Source organism: Perissodus microlepis, chromosome 7 (genome assembly GCF_051167445.1).
Source record: "Perissodus microlepis isolate ML-2025 ecotype Zambia chromosome 7, ASM5116744v1, whole genome shotgun sequence".
Taxonomy (NCBI): Eukaryota; Metazoa; Chordata; class Actinopteri; order Cichliformes; family Cichlidae; genus Perissodus; species Perissodus microlepis.
Genome location: NC_140467.1, coordinates 33,368,963 through 33,381,659, shown reverse-complemented (window position 1 = coordinate 33,381,659; position 12,697 = coordinate 33,368,963). Strand labels below are relative to the sequence as shown.

The window sequence follows — 12,697 nt, the reverse complement described above, 5'->3', positions numbered from 1 at the left end:
CATCCATCCAGATGGATCATGGGCCCAGCAGGCTAAACAGAGATGCCCAGACCTCCATCTCCTCCACCCACCCCTCTAGCTCATCTGGGGTGAATACTGAGATGTTCTCAAACGAGCAGAGTCATGGATCCATCTTGGATATTTTGTCTGCGTTTTGGTCTTCTTTATGAACTTAATTTTTTCTCCTTTTTAATTTTTAACATTTTTTCTTCTGTTTTACTTTTGTTAAGTTAATGCATTTTAAAACTAGAAAACAAACATACAGTCAACTTTATGGCAGAAAATAACTTGCTTTGTTAAAAATACTGAACATATAAATTGTGCTAACTGCAAAAGTACAAAATCAGAGAGTTTAAACAGCTGGTGGTGAAACGGGTATTGTTTTCATGTGAAGAGCAACAGTTGTTATTCACTTCTCAATGGTCCCCGGTGAGCCGGGAAAGTGAGGAAGCTCAGGTGCCTGTCAACAAGCCACACTTTGATCAATGATCCTTTGGATAGCAGGAACACATTCCTGTTGTCTGTGGAGTCTGTTGGTGCATGCCATATTTGAATCTCATGTTTGCTAAAGTGAGAAACAAGGAAGGCTTCTCCTTCCTTCAAGCTCAGCAGGGGTTTTCCAGTGGTGTGGACCGACACAGTCATAGCTATAATAAGTAGAAATAAATGGCCTGCTTTGCCTTTAAACTGCTTTCCAGCTGGGAAGTCAGAAATAGTGCAATATGGAGCACTGTTTCCACTCCACGGATCAGGCACATTGTAAAACTGTTTCTACTGTACCTGCAGCCTGGATTTTCTATTGGATCACAGGGCCTCAATGTTTTATATAAGCAATGAGAGGATCAACATGTTTTTATGCTTTGAATATTAGTTCACTAACTGTTTATTCTACAAAGGTCCGTGTAAATACAAGGACAATAGTTGAGCTGTTTTAAATTATTTTTAGCTGATGTCAGCCAGTTAGCGCCGTCTGTCCTTGAAACCATGGGGTACATAAACAATGAGCACAAGGTAACTGCAGTGCTTGTTATTCTCTCTACCAGGGACTCAATTAGCATCACACAATTTTTACCGAGCTGCCAGTTTACTGTTGTGTATAGATTATGCAATGCAAGCTTGTAAGTGGTGACATATATGATATCATCAACTCAGTGTACTTTGCTAAATACTCTGACATGACTGTGTTAACTGCATTACAAAAAAGAAAATACTGGCAGCTGCCAATGGTACCCCTCACACTCCTAGTATCACCTCGCTCTCAGGTTTTCGCATTTACAAGATTTTAAGAGGACTCACTCTGACCTTGTGGTTGATTTCACTGAGATTCGCCCCAAATTTTTAGTAGATCCTATGGGATCATTTTGAAGCTTTTACGTCGCCTTATTCTCGAGTTATTACATTCACAAACTTAAGTGTACGCCTGCCTGCACGCCCGGTGGGATGACGACAATACCCAATCAGCCTTTTACTGCCGAGTTACTGTGTTTGTACGATCTGTACGATACAATGGCGGGGCACACTTTCTAAACAGGAATAAAGTAAATACAGCATACAAGTATTTACAATGCATGTCTGCATGTTGCCTTCTTGGATACACAAAGTGTTTTTGCATCACAATGAAATCCATCAATAAAAATACCACTGAGTAAATGTGCTGACTAATAAACCTTGATATGCAATATAATGATTGTAAACAACTGTTAAATAGAAATGTCCAACAATCTAGTGAAAACGCAAGTGACATATTTTGTGGACGCTACGTTTGAATATTTAAAAATATAATTTCCAGTGTTCCTCCTTAAATGAAAACGCAATCACCTGTCCACTATATTAGGTACACCTGTGTTAATGTAAATAACTAATCAGGTCACTTCCACAGTGGCTTTACTATTCAACACATACTCAAAATAAGTGGTACAGTGGACATATATAGATACAGTATGTATAAACCTACTCTTTCCTAGCTGTTCAGCAATATTTTACTTCTTATTCTCTCCCTGTAATTTTTAGATTGGTTTGCTGGCTACCTTTGACCAGAACACAGACATATTTCCACGCTGAGAAGAGTTTGCGGATGGCTCAGTCACCAAATATTCAAAAAATGTTGTAGGGAAGGGTCACATCCCAGACATTCAATACCATTTATGGAGAAATGCTCTTTTAAAGATTACTTTTATGGCATTTCTGCTGTATTAGACTGCTCACAGTAAAAAGAGGAAGAAATGATGGGCAAGAGAAAATGTAACAAAGCAACAAAAGGATCCTGGTCAATTTCAAACCCATTATAACAGAGCAGCGAGCTCACCAAGCAAGTTGCTATTTCATATTCTGTTTTACCTTTTCTATGAGCCTGTACTGAATTTTCTTCTTGATAATCACAGTTGCTTAAAAATATTTCCAGAGAGAGGATAACACAAGCGAACAGCTCTGTTTCAAGTCTGGGCAACGTTATATGTGTTTAAAGATGTTTTTTTCAGTGTCTGACATCTTCTTTAAGTCTGTTGAAATCTCAAACACTTCATCAGCAGGAGGAGCAGCTTTTAGTAGAGATACCAATTATTGCTGTGGGATTTTTGCATGTTGTGGCTATAAAGTCTACATGCTTAAAGTTTGCTGATCTTTGAAACTGTTGCTCGCCATGCTTTCTGTATTTCATCGTTCATCCTGAGCTTCCACACTATAAACAAGTAGCTGAACAGCCCTTCAGGACTTCAGCAAATGCAAAACAAATAGCACTCAATATTCAAGTCACTGTGCTCCCAAAGGATTCACTAGACCTGAACCAGTGAGGCTTCAACACCTAGAGGAAGTTAACTCTGGAAATCCAACACCAAAAATAATCTTGTTTAGTGCTTTTTCAACAGGAATGGATGGAAAACCACCTCTGTGTAAACTTTAATCCATCCATGTGTCACCTAGTTGATCTCCTTAAATAAAAGTTTCTTAAATGCCTGATGAACCAACAACAGCAGGAAAAGGAGGAGGTCAAATCCATCTTACAAAGTCTGAAGTGTGCCCAGATGCCACTCTGGTTAACTTCATGTTTTGCCATCACAGTAGGCATGACCTTTCGCTCGGCCTTAATTAAATTAAAACTGAACCAGGCAGATGTCAACCAAAAGGGCACTGGGCAAGGCTGACCTTTCTTCTCTCTTAGAGTGCAGTGGGTAGGCAGAAGTGCAATTTTAGTAGCTTGGCATGTATGTATGTGGACTAACATTAATGCTACATACTAACAGCAAAGGTTTTTATAAGACTCACAATGCAAAGTGACAAGAGAGCACAATGATGTAACATTTACTCAGCCGCACTTTCATTTTCTCTGCAGGCAAAGGCAGTGACATCTCAGCGGTGTGATGATTATAGAAGCCTGGGAATAATACAAGCCATCCATCACAGTAGCCAGATGAGAATAAGCTTATAGACACGCAGAGTGAAGCAGTCGGCTGCAGGGTAAGGAGCTGAAGCGTTGTGGGCAGTTATGAGGGAGCATCCTCTCTCCTCCTGAGCACTGACAAGACAGCGCTCAGAGACATCTTTAGTTTACCCGAGACTGAGCCCCGAGGGTGTTTGCAACACCAGTGAGAATGCGCGGTCTGATTTATTACATTAAAAGCTCAAACATTCTTGGCTCTTCTGTAACAAGGAAAATCCTAATTTGAAAAATAACTAAAGTGGTTTAGATTGAACAATAATCACATTTGTTCAGAGAGTCCTTCCAAGTGTTACAAGCCTGGAGTTGTTTGAACCTGAGCCTATTAGTGTCTCCTCTGATCTCCTGCGCATGCGTTTGTGGCTTTCTCTCTCCTTCTCCTTAGCGAACGTGCTGTGTTGCCTGCGTGATGGGAGGCAGGTAAGCCTGGGTGATTGGCTAAGTAAGTGATTGTGACTGTGGTTGTGAGAGAAATGATTTGTTTCAGCCAGCAGACACAAGGCTTCCTTATCTGACCACGACTAATCTGTGTGTAGGATGTGAAAACATGCCTAGATCAGTAGTTACGTTAATCACTTCTTTTTCTCTTATCAAGTAAGTGTAGGTTGTATTCTATGGGTTACCTTAAATGGGGAAAAAAGCAGTCTCATGTATTCATGTTGCACCAGGGTGTCCTTAGGCCTGATCATAGCACGAACGGAATTCTGAATCAGCAAAAAAGTTCTTATATATTATTTTTCCCTCCAAGACCTTTATCTCCAGTCACAAATGAAAACAAAAAGTGTTTGGCTGAGTTCCAGGATGAGCCATAAAGAGACCAAGGTATTAACCTCAGTCACTCATCCAGATAAGATAACACAGACAAATCAGGGTAGAAATACTACCCAGTGGGACACCAATACACTCCGCTATTATCACTGCATCAAATTTCACCAAAGACCTTATTAATACATAACTGAAGCTGAGTCTAATACAAATGCCAAAATATGCCTGTCACTTGTTTTACAAACAGGCGCATAATGTTGCATATGAGAGGCCAATATGGACGCTAAGGTCTAAGATAGCTGCTTACATCCTCATGCGCATACAAATCTATAATAAAGGTGTTTGCAGAATCCGACAGCCTCGTCAAGCAGTTGGAAAGGTCAGGATGTGACATCACACAATGATCTATAACTATGCTAATGTTTAGTATGTGGAAAATCAAGCACAAGTCTAATTTGGATCTCACTGAATTTCTGAATATTTGATGAAATTACTTTTTTCCAAATATATGTATACTAAAATGCAAAAAAGTAAACAAATTGCCTGTCATAATTTCTCACGAGGCACAGGTAATGTTTTTGTGTCATTGGGTTTGATTAGCAAAAATGTAACACACAGCACAGACTGCCAAAACAATATTTAAAAAAAGGCAAATACACACTTTGAAGCTGAAACCATCCTTGTGGGTATCTATTTATTTTGAATGTGCCCAGCCATCTGTCAGCCTGACGTGGAGGACTATACAGTACTTTATTCAGAAAGTGCTGTGCTGAACCATAAAGTCTCAGTACAGGTGTAATTTGCCAAATTCAGCCTTTTTTTTATCACAAGGTATGAAACCTAGTTTAAAATTCTTATACGACTGGGAGATAGCCTGTGAACAGCATTCAAGTGTGGGTAGAGTACATATTTTTTTTATTCATGGCCCAAGACAAACTCAACCCAGCTTTAGTACTACAGCATTACGTTAAATTTGTTAGACAGAGCTCGAGGGCTCCACACAGCCCACAAGCCGTACACTTCAGAATGAGTGCACGTTATAAAAACACGCTGCTCTGCACAATCTTGAGATCTTTTTAGGCCAGAAGTCTGAGAGCAGTGCAGACTTCCTGCTGAGTGATGAACCCCTGGTCTCTGAAGACAGCGGGGAGCTCATCATCAGCGCTGACATTTGCTGACACAAATATGGAAACACTGACGACGACGACGCATAAATACATCAACAATAAGGTCACTTTAATGTTTTCATTCTTTTCTAAAAGTTTTGCTCCTATGTATTCTTTGTGAAAGTATATACATTTGCATAGCTGTTTACATTGCTGTCCTTTATGATAGTGCACTGTGGTCTTAATTTTGACAGTTTAACAAGGGCAGGCTTTAATTACAAATTTTCAATAAAGCAACAGTAGCAAGCTGTTTTTGTGTTGGTTTTGGACGCTTAAATTAGCATCCACTGAATATTAATTCATTTTTTTTCTTTTTTCTTTTCATGATATCCTGACAGACATTGTTTAAATACGGAAAACATGTTTTAACAGCTTTTGCTTTGGACAGCTGACAGTGACTGCTATGCTACTGGTGTCAGTGGGAAAGGTTAGTAATTAGAATTTCACAGACATGAGGCCGTGTATTCTGCAGGTAAATCTGTGACTCATTCTAATGACTAAATACCATAACAGAGATTAATTTTCTGTATTTTTGGGCCTCACCAGATTTCACACTTAAGGAAACTATTTTGGTTTGACCAAAATTCTTGCAACTATGTGCAATAAGTTTTTGTTGCCTTTCGTTGCTCTGAAGACTGGGATAGATCTGGGATCACTCATAGTGAGGTGATACACTTATGGTATCAATTTGAAACTCCTACGTCGCCTTGTTCTTGAGTTATCACACTCACAAACTTGGGTGTTCAAAGAGTCATTATTTGCAAATCTCATCAAATCTTAGAGTGACTGCAGTCTGTCTGAGTCGGACTGAAAATGTTTAAAGACAGGAAGGCCGAGGTCAAAGGTGTTGCATGCTCAACATCTGGGCAACTATTTGCAATCATTTGCCAAATATAAAAAAATTGAATACAATCACTAGCAATCACAGATTTTTCCAAGTCACAAGAAGGTTTCTGTCCTATTTTTTCTCTAGTGTGAGTGATCCACATGTGAAAGATTATTTGTGACTGTGTTTTTTCCTCTTCTCTTGCGGGTTTCTTGACCTCTTCCTCAACCTCTTGAGACAGTGTTTGGCATTTGGCCCTGGAGGTAAAGCCAGGTGTGCGGTGGAGCATCACTCTAAATCAGCAAAGGCCTGATGGAAACATATTGTACCAGGGAGAAAAACAAGCTTTTTTTAGAGCTGTTACTTATTTAGTTATTTATTTATACATCTGAGCCCTGGATTCAAGTGTAAATGCGCTTGTAATAGAAGTGCCACTGCTTTGTTTTTTATTCAGGTGTTTCTTAATGAGAAACTTCCACTCCACATGCTAAGCACTAGGCACCAAAACAAAGAAAATGGGGGAAATTGGGGCAAGAGGAAAAAACTGTTTGAATGCTGAAAAATCCAGTTTGATGGTTTCACAGATAAGAAGTGGCTCCAAGTAGAAAACACATATGAAAAATAAAAGGAAACAGAAAAGGGGTGAAAACAAATTTCATTCTTATTTTCTTTTTGATAAAAGTTTTTTTTTTGTGGTTGCTAACAGCAATCAAGATATGCTATGCTGAGTGTGTATACCCATGTGGGCCTTTTAATAGGAGTCTGGCTGGTTGACGAGCCGATTGCTAACAGGCATGAGATGAAGGGCTCAGGGGAGGAGATGTCCATCCCTCTGTTGCCATGCCACAAAGAATACACAAATCTGTCAGCAATCCAACCAAAGCTATGCACTCAAAGGATCAATGCTGTACTGCCTGAGAATAAAATGGTCAGTCTAAGCCCAGTTTTTGTTTAATAGTGTAAAAATAAATAAATAAATAAAATTGCCGCACCATTTAGTCTGTCATATTTGTAGTTTTACTTCTGTTTATTTCTCTTGTTTCCTCTGGGCTTTTGTCATTTCTCTAATTTGTGCCTCCCCATCTCATCTGTCCTCATACTCCTGCCTGTGACCCAGAAATTACTCTTAGCGCACCATCTTGAATGGGGGCTTGCTGGAGAAGCTATAATCGGGGAAGCACAGGTGCATCCTTTGTGTTTTCACCCTTGAGGCATAAAAGAGGCATGGCACACAGCTGGAATATACAAGCCTATCATCTACAAAGTATTTCTTTGCATTAAGTTCATCTGCTTGATACTTTATCCCTTTCACAGCTAATGGGTGCATGGTAAACAAAGATATATATGATATCATTACATTGTGGCACATGAGAAGAATTTTTATCTGAGATCATAAAACACAGTAATAGGCTATGAAAAAAAGAGAACAGATTGACTCAATACACACATCGTATTTAAGTGACATCGTTTTAAAATTATGGATCCTAATTAAGAATGTCTGAGTTTGTTAATTGACCGTTATCTCGACTCTATTCATGTCTCCTCCTTGCCTCATCTGCTTGCATCTCTGGTAGGAAGGACTGAGGCGTAGAGGAGCAGGTGAGGTGAGGAAAAGAATCAAGTTTGTACAAAGTGAAAAATGAGAAGATAAAGAAGTGTTTTTCTACATGTTCCTTTACCTTAATGGGTGGCTGTAGCTCAGGAAATGGAGGAGGTCATGTATTGTTTGGAAGGCTGGTGGTTTGATCCCTGGCTTTTCCAGTCTGCAGTATCCTTGGGCAAGTTACTGAACCCTGAGTTGCTCTCAGATGTGTTTACTTGAGTGTGAATGTTAGTTAGAAAGCACTTGTGCGTGGAAAAAAAGTATTTTTATGAATGTGTGTTAACGGGTGAAGGCATGGTAAATAAAGTGCTTTGAGTGCTCAGGTAGAGTAGAAAAGCCCTATTTAAGGACCAGTCCATTTACCCTTTACCTTCTTCTTGATTGCTTTGATTGAACAATTTTTGTTCTTTGGAAGTAATTTCCAGGTTATTAAAGCCTGGATTTCCTCTGAAAACTGAAAACAGCACATCTTGTTTCAGCACAGCACAGCATGCCCCCCCCCCGTATGGTGAAGAAAAATAGAGATATCAGTTTTGTTAAGGAATGGTCAACTGGTTTACTGGTAGCAGTAAATATGTATAGAAAAAAAAGTGGTGAATTGGAAAATTCCATCTGTTGTTTGCAGGTTCACTGAAACATCTCTCAAAGGAAATGTCACAACTGGTCAGAGATTTCCTGTTTGAGACGACAGAAACAGCAGATGCGAAAGGCAAATCTGATTCTTCTAAGAATATGTGCTGGCCCATTGGTTAGAAAGATCGCTGTGCTGATGCACCATGGCCCCACATGGCTGCTTGGCAGTTTTAATGTACACCATTAAATACCCACCACCTGTTTTATGTCTGACCCTCTGATCTGACCTCGTTGTAGGACTAGCATGTGGCATAAATGATTTTCTGCTAAATTAGCTATCACTTCATGCTGGTGCTGAGTTACACTCACTCTGATCATGACCAAGTAGTTATTGTTAACTAGTGACCAACAGGATAGTGTTTCCTGAACGTTTAAGTGTTTGGTAGTTTTTCAGGAGGTTGTTCATTAAACTGTTGATCTAAACTTGTTCTTTCTTTTTTCTAATGCTTAATGTGACAAGTTTGTAGAGAGAGGCAGATCCCAATGAGAATCCACAGAACACTTGCATGAAAGACTCAGTCACTAGTTTGCTCCAGTCCATAAAGAAAACCATCCATCCATTTGCTTCCGCTTATCCTTTCCAGGGTCGCGGGGGGCGCTGGAGCCTATCCCAGCTGTCATAGGGCAAGAGGCGGGGCACACCCTGGACAGGTCGCCAGTCTGTCGCAGGGCTAACACACAGGGACAGACAACTATTCGCATTCACATTCACACCTATGGGCAATTTAGAGTTTCCAACTGAGTCCATTGGAAAAGTCCATATACGGTAAAAGTCCATTTACCCCGCATTCACATCTATGGTGAATGCAGTCAATGGTCAATTAACCTATCCCCACAAGGTGCATGTCTTTGGACAGTGGGAGGAAGCCGGAGTACCCAGGGAGAACCCACGCAAACACTGGGAGAACTCCACACAAAAAGACCCCGCACTCAGGACCTTCTTGCTGTGAGGCAACAGTGCTAACCACCGTCCCACCGTGCTGAGAAAACCATGATGCATCATATTTTTTTTCACTATAAGGGAGACTATAATGTACAAAATAAGACTTGAAACCGAAAGCACATCTATACTGGCTTCACTTGACCACAAAGCTCTTTTATAGTGAAGTGTTGGTTGTAACATGCAAGTACATTACTTTTGTTGTATCAAGTCACATAATGCATTAGTTTAGCAGTTCAGATAAACAAAGGGATCCACAGCAATATTTGTTTCTGTTTCTTCTCCTCTTGTAAGGGCTGTTGCATAATTTTTGAGTGCACATGTGTTGCTTAGCTAGAGAGACAGCAGAAAGGATAACCTTTATGTGCTGGAGGCATTTGTATTATTTTGAATTTTGTTAGTGGAAAGGACAAAAATAACATCATCGTGTAAATTTCCAACTGTGCCTGGTTGATATGTGTCTGTCACCTGGGAAGAGCTCTAATTTCAGATGCTTCTGCTGGCTACGCACAGCAGCTCCACAAAGTGGTCCAATGGCGTGATTTTTACAGAGCCGGCCTTAGACGATGGCACAGCTTCGCTATTTTGCTTCTGCAGAGCAAATTTCTGTAGAGAAAATACTGACTGCAAGGTCGAAGTGGCTTTTGGACTGAAAATATGCTTTTTTTGTGCAACCTTTAATTAATTACAAATCTGGAACTATTGCTTATGTTATTTTTTTAAATTGCTGATAATCAGAGAATGGCAGATAGACAGACTTTACACAGGCTTCCTCATTACCTATATGTACATATAACAATAATGTTAATGATAACAAACAACAGCAATATTCAGATGAGCAGAGTGAGAATTCGACAGAACTGAAAAGTAAAATCACCCTCATATTCAGCGTTACTCCCTTGACTGTAATGCTGTAATATTTACTATTAACCCTTAAACACATAATTTCCTCTCAGTGCATGGGGGGTTTTTTTTGTCAGACTTGAAAAAACTGAATATTTATCTTGCTCCGTACATAATTTGGACTGTTTTAAGCTCGGCCAGGTCAATAAATTTAAGTGTGTTTAATTTAAGAGTAAGTTAGATGGTGGATTGAAGCAAGTTTTATTAGTGACTTTAATTGCTCATTTACAATGTAAATCAAGACTGTGCTGTGAAAATGTATCCAGGTGACATATCGAGAAATGTTTTTGGAAAAGGTATTTTAGAAAAATTTAATAATTGTCTCCAGTCATTAATAAATCCAGTTCTGTGAATATATGACTCACATTAAGTCTTCATGATACGTTTGTGGGGTGGTTAAAAGGATGGCTACACTTTAGTTTAGCCAAACCTTAGCCAACCCCTTTAAGCCAACCCTTTAATCTGCTCCTGGGTGCAACAGCACCTAAAAAGCAATCACTCACTTTGGTTTCAAGTAAAACAACTTAGTTTTGTTACCGACCAACAAAGTAACATTACAAGACACTGCTGGACGTTAAATTGTAAATGGGACTGATACTCATATAGTGCCTTTTGACTCATCACAGCAACATGGGGTTTAGCATCTTGCCCAAGGATACTTCAGCATGCAGACTGGAGTATGGATCGATCCACCAATATTTACAGTTTAACTGCTACTCATGTGCTCCTCCTTATATTGGACAATTGATGTCATGCATATATGTACGTATATGTACGTACTAGAATTTCTAAAAACTTAAAAATATCAGTATTTAATGTCACAGGGAAAAACTGAGTCCACATCATTTCAATTTGTAGGTACTCAGTAGATAAATATAACATGGAAACTAAGACGAATGACAAGAACACAGCACTGTGAGAGAACAAGAGGAGGCGGTGCTATGCTGGCAGTTGGTGTGTGTGTGTGTGTGTGTGTGTGTGTGTGTGTGTGTGTGTGTGTGTGTGTGTGTGTGTGTGTGTGTGTGTGTGTGTGTGTGTGTGTCTGCACGTCAGCTTGCTGTTGGAGCATAACTGGCATCAGCCCATTAATACTGTGAAAAATAAGTGATGACAGCTTAGAATATTCAGAACTGACATACAATGAAAAAGTCATTAGATTTTGATAACATCAGTTTGCAATTCCATTTGTAGTCATCAACTACAAAGATCGACTGAGGCACACATCTGCTCTCCAAATCACTTGCCCTGTTCAAATTTTGGGAGAAAAAAAAGAAAAAAAAAATGAAACCAAAAGGGAAAATATATTTTCTATATTTGTGTCTTCATGGCAGGTTCCTCCTGCTAATGTCAGTTTTCAACGCTCGACCGTAAATAAGCTACTCAGCCGAAACACATTAAACAGCATGTACAAGTCACTCGGGTCTGTTGAGATGCTGCCGGGCTTCTTGCGCCTCAGCACCACTAACAACATGCTGTCTGCCCGTGACATGTAAGTTACAGTGCGAGTTTGATTACTTTCTCTCTCATTCCTCCTGATGTATCAGCAGCAGGCGGCTGACAGACAAACACAGGAACAAGAATGACTTGAGCTGGCCTTTTCAGCCTTAGATGGTTATGTGCATTTATCTGGCATGCCTCCCATCCTGATGCAATAATAATATTGTTTACAATAATATTTTGAAATTCGAGTCAGGTCAGTCAGATCAATGCTAAAAGAGTAATAATAAAACAATACAACACATTCAAGTTATAGTTATGAAAAAAATAGCTCTGTCTGGTTTAAAAGACAAGTTGTAAAAATTTGTTTTATAACAGTCCGAAGATTTTGCAGCAACTACTGTAAAAGAGACGATATCCTTTATATTTAAATCTGTACAATAGGACATCAAGGATTACCTGCTCAGCAGATAACAGTGAGTAACGTTTAAAGATCAGCGAGGTAGATGCCAACCCATGTAATGACTTAAAAACGAACAATAAAATCTTAAAATCTAACATGGGTGAAATGCAGTGTTGTTTGCGAATACCAGGTCAGAGTCCCTCAGCAGCCTTTTAGACGAGCTGCAGTCGAGCAAGAAACAACTGACTGACACCTAAATAGAGACTATTGCAGTAGTCACGCCGAGATGAAATGAAGGCATGAAATACCTTTTAGAAAGTCTCTGAAACAGAGAAACGGTTTCACCTTCACAAGTATCACTAAGTTGAAAGAAGCTAACTTTGACAGCAGCATTTATTTGTTCATCAAAAGAAAAAAAACTACTGCAGAGGATCGATCCCATGTTAAAGGTTTTTTGTTTGGATCCTTAAAGGATCGACATTGTCAGGTCAAGCCTTTCCAAACGATGTTTCTGATCGTTTAATTAAGAACACCTAGTGGCATCCAGAAACAAGCCACAATAATGTAATACAGCTGTTAAAAGAAAAG

General features: G+C 39.5%; 1 protein-coding gene across 3 annotated transcripts in view; it reads right to left on the bottom strand.

Annotated features, from left to right (window-relative positions):
• whrna (whirlin a) overlaps positions 1-12,697 on the bottom strand; it is a 190,018-nt gene that overhangs the window by 89,851 nt on the left and 87,470 nt on the right. The gene's annotated exons all lie outside the window — the stretch shown is intronic.